The sequence below is a fragment of the Ovis canadensis genome, chromosome 3 (genome assembly GCF_042477335.2).
Source record: "Ovis canadensis isolate MfBH-ARS-UI-01 breed Bighorn chromosome 3, ARS-UI_OviCan_v2, whole genome shotgun sequence".
Taxonomy (NCBI): Eukaryota; Metazoa; Chordata; class Mammalia; order Artiodactyla; family Bovidae; genus Ovis; species Ovis canadensis.
The window spans coordinates 135,149,741-135,164,347 of NC_091247.1; positions in this window are offsets into that span (position 1 = coordinate 135,149,741).

Consider the following 14,607-nt stretch of genomic DNA (forward strand, 5'->3'; position numbering starts at 1 on the left):
CCAAGAGATGGATACAAAAACAGAATAGCCTACTTTGCTGCAATTGCTCTGGCCAGGTTAATTTGGACCGTTACCCAAAGGGCTGACCGGAGTGTAAGCTCTTTGAGGCTAAGATTGTGTCACATAGCTTTGCATCTATCCACTTGCCCACTGCCGGTCTAAATGTGTTACAAATAGAGGGGGCTTAATTAAATGCATATTGTGGGCCATAAAGTAGGTAAGACAGACTTGCCTTTTGATTCGGGGAAGAAAAAGAGAGAATTACAGCAGAATGTAACGCCTCCTGCCTTCCCCAATTTTTTAAAGTATTGACGTCATTTCAAATGGATCAGATTTAAAGGTGAAAGTCTATCCTGTGGTTTAACATGTTTAGATTTCTTAATGCTTGATCATAAACCTCCTATGTGAAAGGCTGTGCTTCAGTTTAAATCATCAATAATTACAATGGCAGGGTATGGCATACACTGGTATATTTTCCCCCTTTGGGATCAAGTCCCTTGGTGATATTAGAAGAATTCAGTTCACTCACATTGTACAACTTACAGGGATCTGCCTGGGTCAGTACTTCTTCATGGATACCAGTGGCACAAAATACTGTGCTTCCATCCAAGGAGTTAAAGCATTCTCTCATTAATATATTTAGAGTTCATTAACAGGAAATCTATACTTGGCATGTGGCATAGCTAACCCTAAAGACCTGATTTTTGCTAGCTCTTGCATCATTTAGCTTCTCTAGGCACAATATTTATTCTTTTAATGTGAGGTTCAAAATATGGTTACTGTATTCAACATATGTATGGGGTGAGGAGAGGTGAAGAAACCCACAGTTCCTGAAGTTTTTTATGTGACAGGGACTTTGCAAAGATGATCTCAGCCCATGGATTCTTTATACCCATTTTACAGAACAGGGTATTGAGCTACAGAGAGGTTAAAGAGACTTGCCCAATATTACACAGCCTGGAAACAGCACAGCTGGGATTTGAACCCAGCATACTTTGCCCTTCAAATTTGGGTCCTAGCACCCTCTTAGTGCTTCCCCTGCAGGGATCTATGACAGGTGCTGGTTGTCTGAATCTCCATTACTGAAAATCATGCACGGAAGACCAGTTCTATTTGATAGGGTAAAAAGACGAAGACTCAAAGCTTCCAGCTCTTGTAGTTTGGAGCTTCCGCTTAGATCAAATATGACCTAAATGCTGGCGCTAGGTTCCATACTCCCGCATTGGAGGTCAGAACCAGGAAGTGTGGTAACGCTCTCCAGTCTAAAGAAAACAACAATAAGTTAGAGCTGCCCTGAACCAGCAGCAAGAGGCCAAGTTAAAGAACAGAAAGACGTGAGTGAACCCAGAAGTTGGCGCTCACATTTAAATGCCTCGTCCTATCACCTTTGGCCATGGCATGTTGGGATAACATGTAGAGCTGGGTCAGGAGTCAGGACTCAGATTCTATTTCTGTCTCCAAGAAGACCTTGCAGGGTGACCTTGGTCTGGACTCTACTTCGGCATCCTCATCTCTGGAGCGCAGGTACCAATGTCAGCTGGCTGCTGCTGCTTAGTCGCTCAGTTGTGTCTGACTCTTTGCGATCCCGTGGACTGTAGGCTGCCAGGCTCCTGTGTCCATGGGATTCTCCAGGCAAGAATACTGGAGTGGGTTGCCATTTCCTTCTCCAGGGGATCTTCCCAAGCCAGGGATCAAACCTGGGTCACCTGCATTGTAAGCAGATTCTTTACCTTCTGAGCCACCAGAGAAGCCCAAAGTCTACCTAGTACCCACCATTTTAAGGTGGTTTTCAGAGTAAAGTTGACGCAGCCCTTGGGGCAGCCAATAGCACACGGGTAGCTCTCCCCATACACACAATATAACATAGTGCAAAAGACCAGATCATCAAGTCCTCTCCGCCCCAGGACCTCCCTCTGACCATGGAAAGGCAATCTGTACCTCCACACCCCCAATCTTTACCCATCCCTGTCATACCCAAATGTACAAGGTAAGTCTTATGAGGTCGCATCCCCAGCAACCCCGCATTCTCTCATCAGTGTCCTTCGGTAGTCCCAGATACCGCAGCACCACTGCTGTCCAAGATCAGAACTTAAGCACTTGAAAAGCTCCAGGAAGAGGTGTCGTCCTGTTTCTGCAACAAGTAAACAGCCCATGGCCTTGCCTTCTGACAGATGACAACAGCCACTCAACAGGCAGCTCTGGTGGAGCGCTGTTTATATGACACTTAATATCCTGGGAGGCCTAGGACTTACGGAGATGCCTATTGCTGGGTAAACCAACCCTGAGGACTTGGACCACTGATGAACTCAAGATGATCTCCACCATTTACTTGGCTGTTACCCCCTTTCCAGCTGGCATGGATGACTCCAGAAGATGACCCCAGCCTTTTAAGTAGAAAAGCATGGTATGTTATATGTTATTCAGCCAGTAGAAGAGAAAGAGGGCCTTTAAGAAAATGTGTCTGTTGTTGGAAGGAAAACTAAGGCAGCTTTTGAAGCTACTTTCCTAGTCTTCAAACTAGAGAAGCAAATTACCAGAGCAGAGAGTTCCTGAGAGCAGGCTAGGCAGCCTAAACTCTATATTCCAAAACCTGTTGGGGAGCATCTCATGAGCCCACACCCTATGAAGCATTCAATATATACTGCTTGAATTAAGCCTCATGATAACCTATCATCCTCTGGCATGAACCAGAGATGCCGTCTTGACCAATCATTAACATCTCTGGGCCTGGTCCTCTTCTAATGCCAGGGTAAGAATTATCAACAAGTATGTTGAAATCCCCAAGGACTATGCCAAGGAATGGGAACAGAGAGGAAGTCAGTCAGCCACATTGAGGGGGCTGGTAATTTTCATATAAAAGGCCAAGGGGAGGAAGCAGTGTAAATAAGTGGGATTATAGGAGAAAAGGAAAGGCAAACTCAATAAACAGTCCCAAAGTATGAGCTTCAAAATAAGTGTCTTTCTTCCTTGGAATATTACTGTTTTGTGCTGGTTTAAGAAACTCAACTACCTTCCTCTGCTTCAGAAAATAGACAGGATAACAGGAAGCAGTTTCAGATTCCACAGTGATTATAGCTACTTAAGTTGACTTACCAAATACTGTCTCAAACAGATGGTATGTAACATTTGATTAAGGGCTTATCCTGCAAGCCCCACAGGGAACATTTCTTTCCCTCTTAATATAGAAAAGTGCAGAGGAGAAAGGAAGTAAGCTGCCATCCTTGCCCATATTCCATGGATATCAGTTTAGCCCCATGTTTGTGCCTTTCCTAACATGAATCCATGCTTATAATGGGACTCAAGACCAAAGCACGTAATAGTGACCCCACTGGATCTTGGTAAGAAGGATATTGAAGATCATCTCCTCTAAGGCCCTTGTTTTACGTAAGGAAATAGAGATAGACGAGGTCAGCTGACTTGCTCATGTTGACATTGTGGCAGACCTGGAGCAGGCCTTCCCACTCCAGCTCTGGCATTTGCACTAGCCTTTATATGTATACATAATGTTCAGTGTGGGGAAAACATACAAATCTGTCAGCGCCATTATTACTAAATTAGCACCAGTCTGTGATGAGCAATTATCAGAACTTGAAGCTGATGGGTAATGCCATTCAAGTCCAGTTAATGAGCCAAAAGCTTGGTTCTTCAAAACACTTGACATTAATCAGCATTTGGCTTCGGTTTGTGACAAGTGTTTTCAAAACATCACAGACAATTACAATATTCCTAGCCTTGCTTAGTGTAAATACAAAATGAAAGAAAGTCAGAATTTCATAAATGACAGTCTCCAGAATGGAAATAATGAGTCCCACAGAGAGGGTACAATGTGTTCATCCTCCTGCGGCCAAATGTAATTTGGGAACTAACCAGCTCACTGAGAGATTACAAAGTGTGAATCTTTGCTTGCTGAGGAAGAAAAGGCCTCTTTTCTCAATAGCAGAGCAGAGCTAGCAAGCTAGACCAGCCCCTAAGTGCAGTTACAGAGGAATTACCCCAGGCTTCATGCCCTGACTCCCCCAACTCCCCCCCACACACCACTGACCCCCAAGGTGACCAGCAGCGCCCCAAATGAGAGGTCTCCCCAGCATCTAGGGGGGAAGAAGCAACACACTGAGAGTCATTTGGAACTCAACACACAGTGGCCTGGGACAGTTAATTTATTGCTTATCTATCCATCTCAGTTCAGTTCAGTCACTCAGTCGTGTCCAACTCTTTGCGACCCCATGAATCGCAGCACACCAAGCCTCCCTGTCCATCACCAACTCCCGGAGTTCACTCAGACTCACATCCATCGAGTCAGGGATGCCATCCAGTCATCTCATCCTCTGTCGTCCCCTTCTCCTCCTGCCCCCAATCCCTCCCAGCATCAGAGTCTTTTCCAATGAGTCAACTCTTCGCATGAGGTGGCCAAAGTATTGGAGTTTCAGCTTCAGCATCATTCCTTCCAAAGAAATCCCAGGGCTGATCTCCTTCAGAATGGACTGGTTGGATCTCCTTGCAGTCCAAGGGACTCTCAAGAGTCTTCTCCAACACCACAGTCCAAAAGCATCAATTCTTCGGTGCTCAGCCTTCTTCATAGTCCGACTCTCACATCCATACATAACCACTGGAAAAACCATAGCCTTGACTAGACGGACCTTAGTCGGCAAAGTAATGTCTCTGTTTTTGAATATGCTATCTAGGTTGGTCATAACTTTTCTTCCAAGGAGTAAGCGTCTTTTAATTTCATGGCTGCAATCACCATCTTCAGTGATTTTGGAGCCCAAGCGTCCAAGGTCAGGGGTAGCGGCCGAGAGGAGCTACCCCACGTCCAAGGTCAGGGGCGATGGCCGGGAGGAGATACCCCGTGTTCGAGGCCAGAGACAGTGGCCGGGAGGAGCCACCCCGCATCCGAGGTCAGGGGAGACGGCCAAGAGGAGCCACCCCGTGTCTATCCATCTACCTACCTATTTATCATCTATTTATTTAAAGAAAGTTAAAGTTAAAGTCACTCAGTCATGTCTGACTCTTTGCAACCCCATGGAATTCTCCAGGCCAGAATACTGGAGTGGGTAGCCTTTCCCTTCTCCAGGGGATCTCCCCAACCCAGGGATTGAACCCAGGTCTCCCACATTGTAAGCAGATTCTTTACCAGCTGAGCCACAGAGGAAGCCTAAGAATACTGGAATGGGTAGCCTATCGCTTCTCCGGAGGATCTTCCCTTCCCAGGAATCAAACTGGGATCTCCTGCATTGCATGTGGTTTCTTTACCAACTGAGTTATCAGGGAAGCCCATGTATTTAAAATTATAAGCTAAAAACCCAACTGTGGTTAATGTTAGGTTTTCTGATGGATAGAGAGGATTGCTTCATTCACTGAGCTCAGGACCACATTACTCACCAGCTGGTCTTATGTTAATACAAAATGTGTTAAGCAATTGGTCAGTCATTGATTAATAGCTAATATTTATTGAGAAGTCACTGTGTGCCAGGAGCAATACTAAATGCTCTTCCCATATCACCTCATCTCCTTGTCACTATGACCCTTTAAGATAATAGTAATCACAATTACAGTCAAGAATCTATGCAACACATATATTGGGCACCTGATTGTGTGATACACTGTCCTGGGTATTGGGGATACAGCAGTGAATGAAACAGCGAAGTCCTGCCTCTCTCTTGGATAACTTAAATCAGTTGGCTATTGCTGTATAAAAAATCTCCCCCTTACTTACTGACTTTCAAGAATTAGCATTCATTACTGCTCATAAGTGTATGGGTTTCCAGAGTGGATTTTCTGATCTTGGCTGGACTCTCTCTTGTGTATGTAGCTAGCTAGCAGATTGGCTGATCTAAGGGGGCCTTCTCTGGGGAGACTCACCTCTACTTCATGAGGTGGCAACTTCAGCCACCCCCTTGGACTCGTTCTTATGGTAAAGTTGGGGGCACTGAGAGAAGCATGGAGATGTGCCAGGCCTCTTGAGACCTAGGCTGAGAACTAGCACAGCCTCACTTCTGCCACATTCTATTGGCCAAAGGATGTCCAGATTCAAGGGCAGGAAAGTGGAGTCCACCTTATGATGGGAAAAGCAGCAAAGTCACATTGAAATGTACACCGGACTCAAGGAGGTTATTAAAGCAATCCTTAGACTACATATTTAACAATGACTAAAATGATGCTAAGAACTCATGAAGATACTTCATTTGAGCCTCATAACCCTGTGAGTCAAGTTCTACTATCAATCTTTGTTCCCCTGATGAGGAAATTGAAGCCTAAAGAGGTTAAAAATTTTGCCTAAGATCTACACAATGGAGTCAGGGTCAAACTCAAGACCTCTGTGCCTAAGCACCAAAACAATGTGTGATTTTTCTCCTGCCTGGGCACTTCAAGAATGAAAGCATAAAACGTGGCCACTACCTGCAAGGCACTTACAGTCCTACTGAGCATACATTATATATATATTATATATATATATATATATATAAAATATATCCATGAAAAATCAATAACAATACGTCACTAAGCTACACTTGATAATTTCCCAGAAGGCAGTGAGGATAACCGTGGCTAAGACAAGGGACAGAAGCTTTCATGAATAGGGGGAGACTGAGCTGAGCTATGGAAAGGTTATGGACAGTGAGCGGCAAAAGGAGAGGGCTTTCTGATAATGGCATCTCCCTAATTTCTGTGCAAAGTGCTTTCTTCCTCTTTCTTCCTTATTAAATAAACTTTAATTTCTCTAGAATGGCATGCAATATTTCTAACATATGGCTTATATGTTGGCATTTTATTTAGCTGTGAGCTAAAGAAAATCTGACTAACCGTGACTTTACTCAAATAGGAATTTTTTTTTTTCCATGCACAAGGCATGTGGGGAGGTGGAGGAAACAGTAGCCAGATGATGTCACTGAGGAAGCAGGAGATTGCTGGCTTTCTCCTCTGCCATCCCACAAACATATCCTCATTCTCGGAGGGTCTCACACTGCCAGGATGGCTGCTGTTTCCACAAGTAATGGCCTGTGCTCTGAAGTAGGAAGAAGTGGGGAGAGGAAGCTCAAGAAGAGCATGCCAGTACAAGCTGTCTACTTTTTAAATGCTTTCCCACGACTTTCATCAACTTACACTCTTCTTGACTCTTTGGCCCTAGCCGCTCATGCATAATTGCAAGGGAAGCTGGTATTTCAGTTTTCTAGCTCCATAATATGGGAAGACAAGGAAGAAGGGACTGTGATTGGCTCTTCTGTGCTCCACCCACACTGTTGACCTCAACCATGTTTCCCCAGTGCTTCCCCCAGCCATCGGCATGAACCAGCAAACAGAGACAGCATTCCAAGATCACTTCAGTCATTTGCTCTCCTGGCTCCCTTTGCTCATGACGTCCTTGTCCCTTCACGGTCTGTGAAATTCTTCCCCAGCGGGAGACGTGAGTGCTGCCCTCAGCCAGGCTGCCTTTCTTGGCTGCCTCTCTTGCGGCACTCAGCACTTTCTGCCTTGGATTGCTCCTCTATTAGAATGCAAACTCTTCAGGTCAGGAACCATGTCGGATTGTTCATCTCCCTCCAGCACCTCACACAGCCCCTGGCACATGCAGGCATCATGAAGGATGTCTCCTTGACTTAATACTCAGGAGGATGAGAGAAAGGACCACTGGGATAACTCCAGAATTGTCAGGGGTTGATGATGGGTGCAATGGTGATGCCAACATCCACATTACTAGGAGTTCTGTCTCAGACCTGTTGAGTGTAAACTGATCACTGAAGCCACAAATGGAAATTAAATACAGGTACCTGGTTTCAGGAGAAAGGTGAGCATTTGAGTTGTAGGTTTAAACTGATGGGCAACAAGGAAGATTCAAAATAGAAAGAGCTGAGGATCTCACCCATAGTTTGAGAAGGCCAAGGGGAAAAAGGGAGCAGTGAACTCCAAGAACAAGCATATGTCAAAAGCAGGGCTGAGCAATGACACAGATACAATATCACTGAGATTTTGCCAGATCGGAAACGTTAGCTCTGTGTTTACCCAAGTGGTCAGTGTGTCCTTGTGAAGAGCATGAAGCCCAGACTTGAGCAAGTATTTTCTGTCTAAACTTTAAATTTCAGGTTACTTACAAATGAGGGCAATAGATATGTATCACCATGAAGCACTAAATAAACAAATAAATTGGTCTGATTCCCTTAGGCAGCAAATGACAGAACCTCAGTTGAAATAGTCTGGAAACTGGCTTAAGGAAAAGACAACTTATTGGTTGATGAAAGAGCAGAGATGTCTTTTGCTTCAGGCATGGCTGGACTCAGGGCCTAAGTAATGTCCTTAGGACCCTTTCTCTCTCTACCTCATTCTCATCTCTCTTTATTTCTTATTTTCTCTGGACTTTGAACTCATTGTAACTGTAGATGGTTTTCCTCATGCATCCAGGAAAGGTGACCAGAAAACACTCCCATTGACCTCATCTTTATAGTTTGTGTTCTCTAGACTGGGAGAGCACTGCTCTCTAATTAGGCACCTAAATGGCAAATCTCAAGGAAGAATCTGATCGGTCTTTTGAGGTTTCCTGCATTTCCCCAAACCAGGGGAACAAAGCACTCTGATTGGGCTTAGGTCACATGTCAGCTACATGCAAAAGGGTCAATCTGGACTACTCTGTCCTACCATGCATGCAAATGCATGCAAATAAATTAAAAATTAATTAAAGACCCAAATGTAAGACCTGAAATCATAAAACATCTACAAGAAAATATAGGCAGTACTCTCTTTGACATCAGACTTCACGATTTTTAAATTTTTGGATATCTCTCCTCAGGCAAGGGAAACAAAAGCAAAAATAAATGGGATTACATCAAACTAAAAAGCTTTTGCATAGCAAAAGAAATTATCAGCAAAATGGAAAGGCCACCTACTGAATGAGAGAAAATATTTGCAAACATATCTGATAAGTGGCAAATATCCAAAATATACAAAGAGGTCATACAACTCAACATCAGAAAAACCAACAAACTAACTGAAAAATGGGCAGAGGATCTGAATAGACATTTTCCTAAAGATGACTTGCAGATGGCCATCAGGCACTTGAAGCTCAATATCACTAGTCATCAGGGAAATGCAAATCAAAACCACAGTGAGATATCCTAACCCTAAACCTATCCTTAATCCTAAATTTACCTCACTGTGATAATCATTTCCTTACGTACGAGTGAAATCATTATGTTGTACACCTTAACCTTATACAGTTGTTGTTTAGTCATTGAGTCACATCTGACCCTTTTGTGACCCCATGCACTGTGGTGAACCAGGCTCCTCTGTCCATGGGATTTCCCAGGCAAGCCTACTGGAGTGGGTTTCCCTCTCCTTCTGCAGGAGATCCTCCCAACCTAGGGAATGAATCCGTCTCTCCTGCACTGGCAAGTGGATTCTTTACAGCTGAGCCACCAGGGAAGCCCAACCTTATACAATGCTATGTGCCAACTATATCTCAACAAAACTGGAAGGATAAAGGAAAAAAAAGAAAGTAGTTCTACCAGAAGAAGAAGAGAAGGGATTCTTCACAGACACAGACTACAAGTCTTCTTTTATAAGGCCTGTTGGAGACAGGCTTTCACCAATTGGGCCCTGCTTCGTGAATCCTAGTGGATTCAGACACACAGAGTTTACTGATAATTCAACTGTGAAGAGCAGCTTGACTCACTGCCCCTGCTGCTGGCTTGCCTGTTCAGCAAGTAAACAGCCTCTTTACCTCCCTCTGGGCATTCGGACCTACCCTAGGCAGATGAACTAAAGGGAGCTGTGAGTTAGTCAGTTTCGAGGCTCATTATTTCTGGTGACTGGCTTCAGTCCCTTTAGGATTTTGACTCTCCTCATGTTTTCCTGAGCTGCATTTTGGATTCCTACTCTGAATGCTACTTCCTCTGGGCCTGGAATAACCCTGGTGTAACCTCCTTACCAAGTTTCCATGACTGGATCTCCTCTCTTTCTTAAATAGCCACCTGTACTAAAGCTATCTATCTGCAACTGAATACTGAACTCAGCTCACTTGCCAAGTCTTCTTCCTATTGCCTACTGGTTGGACCACTCCTGTGCTATCTCTGGAGACTGGTTTAGACTCTGAGTTCCATCCCTCGCTGACCAATCCCCAGTAATGACAGCTACTAACATCTCAAGAAACGTTCTCAGTCTCTAAATATACAGGGCCACATGGAACAGCATTCTTGGAAGCACTCAAACTGGGTTTATTGCATTATAAACATCTGATCTTCCTACTGTGGAACCAGAAGTAGAAGTGGGGAGAATGCTCAGCTTCCCTAATTTTATCACACTATCACCAGGGCCTTTACAGAGCTTGTGTAGCTCCATATCAAGGTGTTGAAACAGATCCTGCCCTTTCTGCCTGAGCCCCTTTTTCCATGGAGTTCAGACCTTGTCATGGAACAGGACCATCTGATTCCCTCCATCTCTTAATATCTCTTTCCAGGCTCTTCCATATTGATACATATAAATAGATTCTCTCAGCTGTGTCCCATTAGTTTGCCAAACATGCCTGGACATGAACTCCAGCAAAAGAAGAGGCCTGGGTTCAGGTTGAAATCTCTGCTACAAGAAGAGGCATGTTCCTGGCAATGGTTTGCAATCTGGTCTACACTGCCAAAGCATTCTTGGTGTGTGTGTGTTGGATACCTGTCACGCACCACTTCACGTCCGCTCACCTGACTCCTACTGCAGCCCACTGCTGAGGCATCGAGTTCCATGGGGCCTTCGTGCAGCTTCCCCTGGGTGTAAATCTGATAGTGTCTCACCTGTGCCCTCATCACAGACCTCTCGCGTCCCGCTCCAGGTCTTCTCTTATGCCAGACACAATATGTCAGACACAATAGTGTGTACACAATATGCACTACCACATTGCAACCCAGAAGCAAGAGGGTCAGCAACGCCTCAGGCCATCCCTTGACCAATAGATGGCAGAGCCTAATGAATACATAGTTCCCTTTTTTGGCTACCAGGCAGGCATTTTTGAGATGCAGTTCATAGGGTTCCTCAGAATGTTCCAGTGAGATAGAACAGAGGTCGTCTGCAGTAGTGGTCAAACCAAAAATTCATCCTTGTGTTGGGTTTCCCACTTTCCCTGCCCCTTCCTTTTTTCCCACTTCTCTTCTTTTATTTTAAATAAAATATCTCAGGGTCTGCTTTCTGGGAAACTCAGGTTGAGAGAATATGATGGCTCCTTGATAGTTCTTTATGAGGAAGAATAAAGCTCTGGGACCCAAGAAGCCTACTTTCAAATTCTGTCTAACTAACAGGATGGCCGTAGACAAATTACTTAGCCACTCTGAACCCCAATGTCCTTGCTGTATAATGGGGGGAACATGACTACCCCATCATGCTTGTCTAAGCACTGCACTGGAGAGTCTGTGAGGAGCTAACCGCAGCCCTGGCACCGGGCACCGCTCAACCCTGTGTTCATTCTTTTTTTTTTTTTTTTTAGTTTTTTATTTTTTAAATTTTAAAATCTTTAATTCTTACATGCGTTCCTGTGTTCATTCTTTCCTCCTCTGTATTCTCACCCCTTGCTCTTCCTGGCCTTGGCTTGCTTGTTTTCGTTGTTGTTGTTGTCTTAGTAGAAGGTTGTGGGGTAGAAATGGAAATAGACATAATAGAAGTATAGTTTTGTGCACTTCAAATGTACATACTCCACATCAAATAGATGGATACAAATGCAAAATTCCACTAAACTAAATCTTTAAATGTATTACTTTATAAAATTTAAATTTATACTTTAAATTTATTACTTTATAATTACTTTTATAATTTTTAAAAAGTACCAGAAAATTTATGCCTGTATTAAATACTCTCTAAAAGGGAGAAATATATCATTGTTTGAGAACATACATTTAAAATAGAGATAAAATGAGATTAACAGCTAGGTTCTTACTGCTGTCAGAGCAGGAACTCTCTCCTTTAACAATTTTAAATGAAAACACCCTTATTGATACATCAACATACACTTTTATTAATGATATATTTAGTATATATAGAATATATTTATATAATTAATATATAACATATATACTAATATATGGTATTTTCACTTGTGTGCGCTCAGTCATGTCCAAATCTTTGTCACCCCATGGACTATAGCCCACCAGGCTCCTCTGCCCACAGGACTCTCCAGCAAGCATAATGGAGTGGGTTGCCATTTCCTTCTCCAGGAGAGCTTCCCAACCCAGGGATTGATGGAAACCTCATCTTCTGCAGCTCCTGGCCTGGCAGCTGGACTCTTTACCATTGAGTCATCTGGGAATCCCACTATATAAGTATATTATAGGTCATAATATACATATAAAATAATATATATTATATGATATATACTGTATTACATTATACATAGTCATTAAGAGCATTTTCATTTAAAATGTTAAAGGAAAGAATTCCTTCTCTGACAGAAGTATATGTAATAATATATAATAATCTAAAATAAATATCTTATACATTTAATATAAAATACTATATTTAATATATTATATAAATAACATATATAATTATACATTTTAAATATACATACAAAGTGCTTATTATACTAACTCCCTTGTTTCTAATAAAGGACTTTGAATCTGAACTATTGAAAGACAAGTAAATCACTGGGATTAAATCAAGACTATAATGTAACCTCTCATGCCATTATTCAATTAACTGTCTCAGCCAGAAGTAGATACCCATGGGAGCTTGAAGCATCTAAAGGGCAAAAATTGCATTCTTGGAGCACAGTTCAAATACCAGCGAGATCACACTTGAGCATGGAGACGCCTTGCTAGGTGCTAGAGCAATAGTGCCGTAGGGTAGCAGCCTGGGAGGGGAAGAGCCGCAGCAGGACTCAAGAGGACAGGAAGTCCACCCAGGGCCAGGCCCTCCAGGTCACTGATCTGTACAGTCAGGAGCCCCACAGGGTGCCCCCAGATCCACGGTGTGCTGCCAGCCTCGGGCATCAGTGTGCCAGCAGGGGCAGCCTGAAGCAGAGGACCCACAGTGGTGAGAGGGCTGCAGAGGCGGGTGGCCGGTTAAGAGGTGTGTCCCCTCCTCTTTCCCTCCTCTCTGCCAATGCACCCGAGCCTAGGGAAGGGCGGAGGGAGGAGAGAAGCTGTGAACTAGAGTAAGATTCAAACTGCATGGACCTAGCTTTTAAAAACTGAAAATTTCTACAGTCTGCCCTAGATGTTGTTGAGGGATAGAAAGAGGGGCTAGACACTGATTGGCAGGGTAAAAAAAAAAATCCTTTGCATTTTTGTGCCTTAGGATGCTGACATACCTCAGTTAACCACTAAGATAACAGTGATGATAGAGAGATGATAGAGAACGAGAGAGATACATACACACACACATATATACATACAATAGACCAAGACAGATAATTTTTTAGTAGGATGAACATTGTTACATTCACGGGGTATTTCTGCTATGCCTTGCATTGAACCAGGTGTGATACCCATTAACCCACTTCATTCTAACAATAAGCACATTATTCCCATTTCTCAGATAAGGAAACTGAGTCTTTAAGCAGTTTGAGTGACTACCCTGAGATCATACCGTTTGTTAGTGGCTAGTAACCTTCTCTTATTGCTTATTCTAAAACTGAATCATTAACTCAGCCTAGCCCTACTTTCTACCATCTCATTTTATAAATATTTAAATCTAGTCTCAGAAAAATTTAAAAACTTGACCAAAGTTGTTATTATTCACTAGCAGAGAAAAGATTTCTAACAAAAAAAGGTCTTTTAATTTTTACTACGGGGCTTCTAATAAGGTTGTTAAAAGAAAGGAAAAACTTACAGATAAGCCCATGTGCACTTTTGTTTTAAACAGCAATTGTCATTGTCTTAAGAGATCACAGTCCAAGGCAGGTGGCTGGCTCAGGCTGTGTTCTTGTTGAGGGAAGAGAATAGAGGGGTCTTGTAAAATTCTAACCTACTTGTGAAGTTCAAAGGCATTATTATGCTTTCAGCTATCAGCCCTATACTACTGGGTGCATTGCCAGCACATTGTACTTAGCCTGGGACATAGCAGGCACTCAGTGAATGCTTGCTGGATGGGTATTCAATATAAATATAATCAATATGCTGTGGTCAAAATAGAAATTAATGCACTCTGAACAAAAAAAAAATTACAATTTTTCCCCCTTAACATTGCATAGATAATACTACTCAGCAGATATGTTTTTTTTTCCCCACAATTCACATCAGTCAACTTTTATTTGCATCTGTAATATGGACATGTACAAATATGCTCATCTGTCAATTTTCCTGAGCTAACAATCATGGTATCATGACCTGTCACCAAATACCAAAGTCAGACCTTCTAGGTCAATCTTATTCAATTTGTGCATTACTTGTTAACAACGTATATATTATAATATATATACATATACTCCTCAGATTTCAGGAGTTAATCATTTACCCCCAGTGATAGGTGAAGGGCAAGACTCTGCTCACCTCTGAAAGGCTTGTGCAGAATCTTACAACATGAAATGGGAATTTCCCTTCCCTTCTCTTAAATTCTAATTCACCTCCACTCACCCACATGGCAAGTCTAGCTGTCTGCCCCAGGCAGCCTCTGCCAGTTAGGCCAGGCCTGATCTTGTTTTCTGAA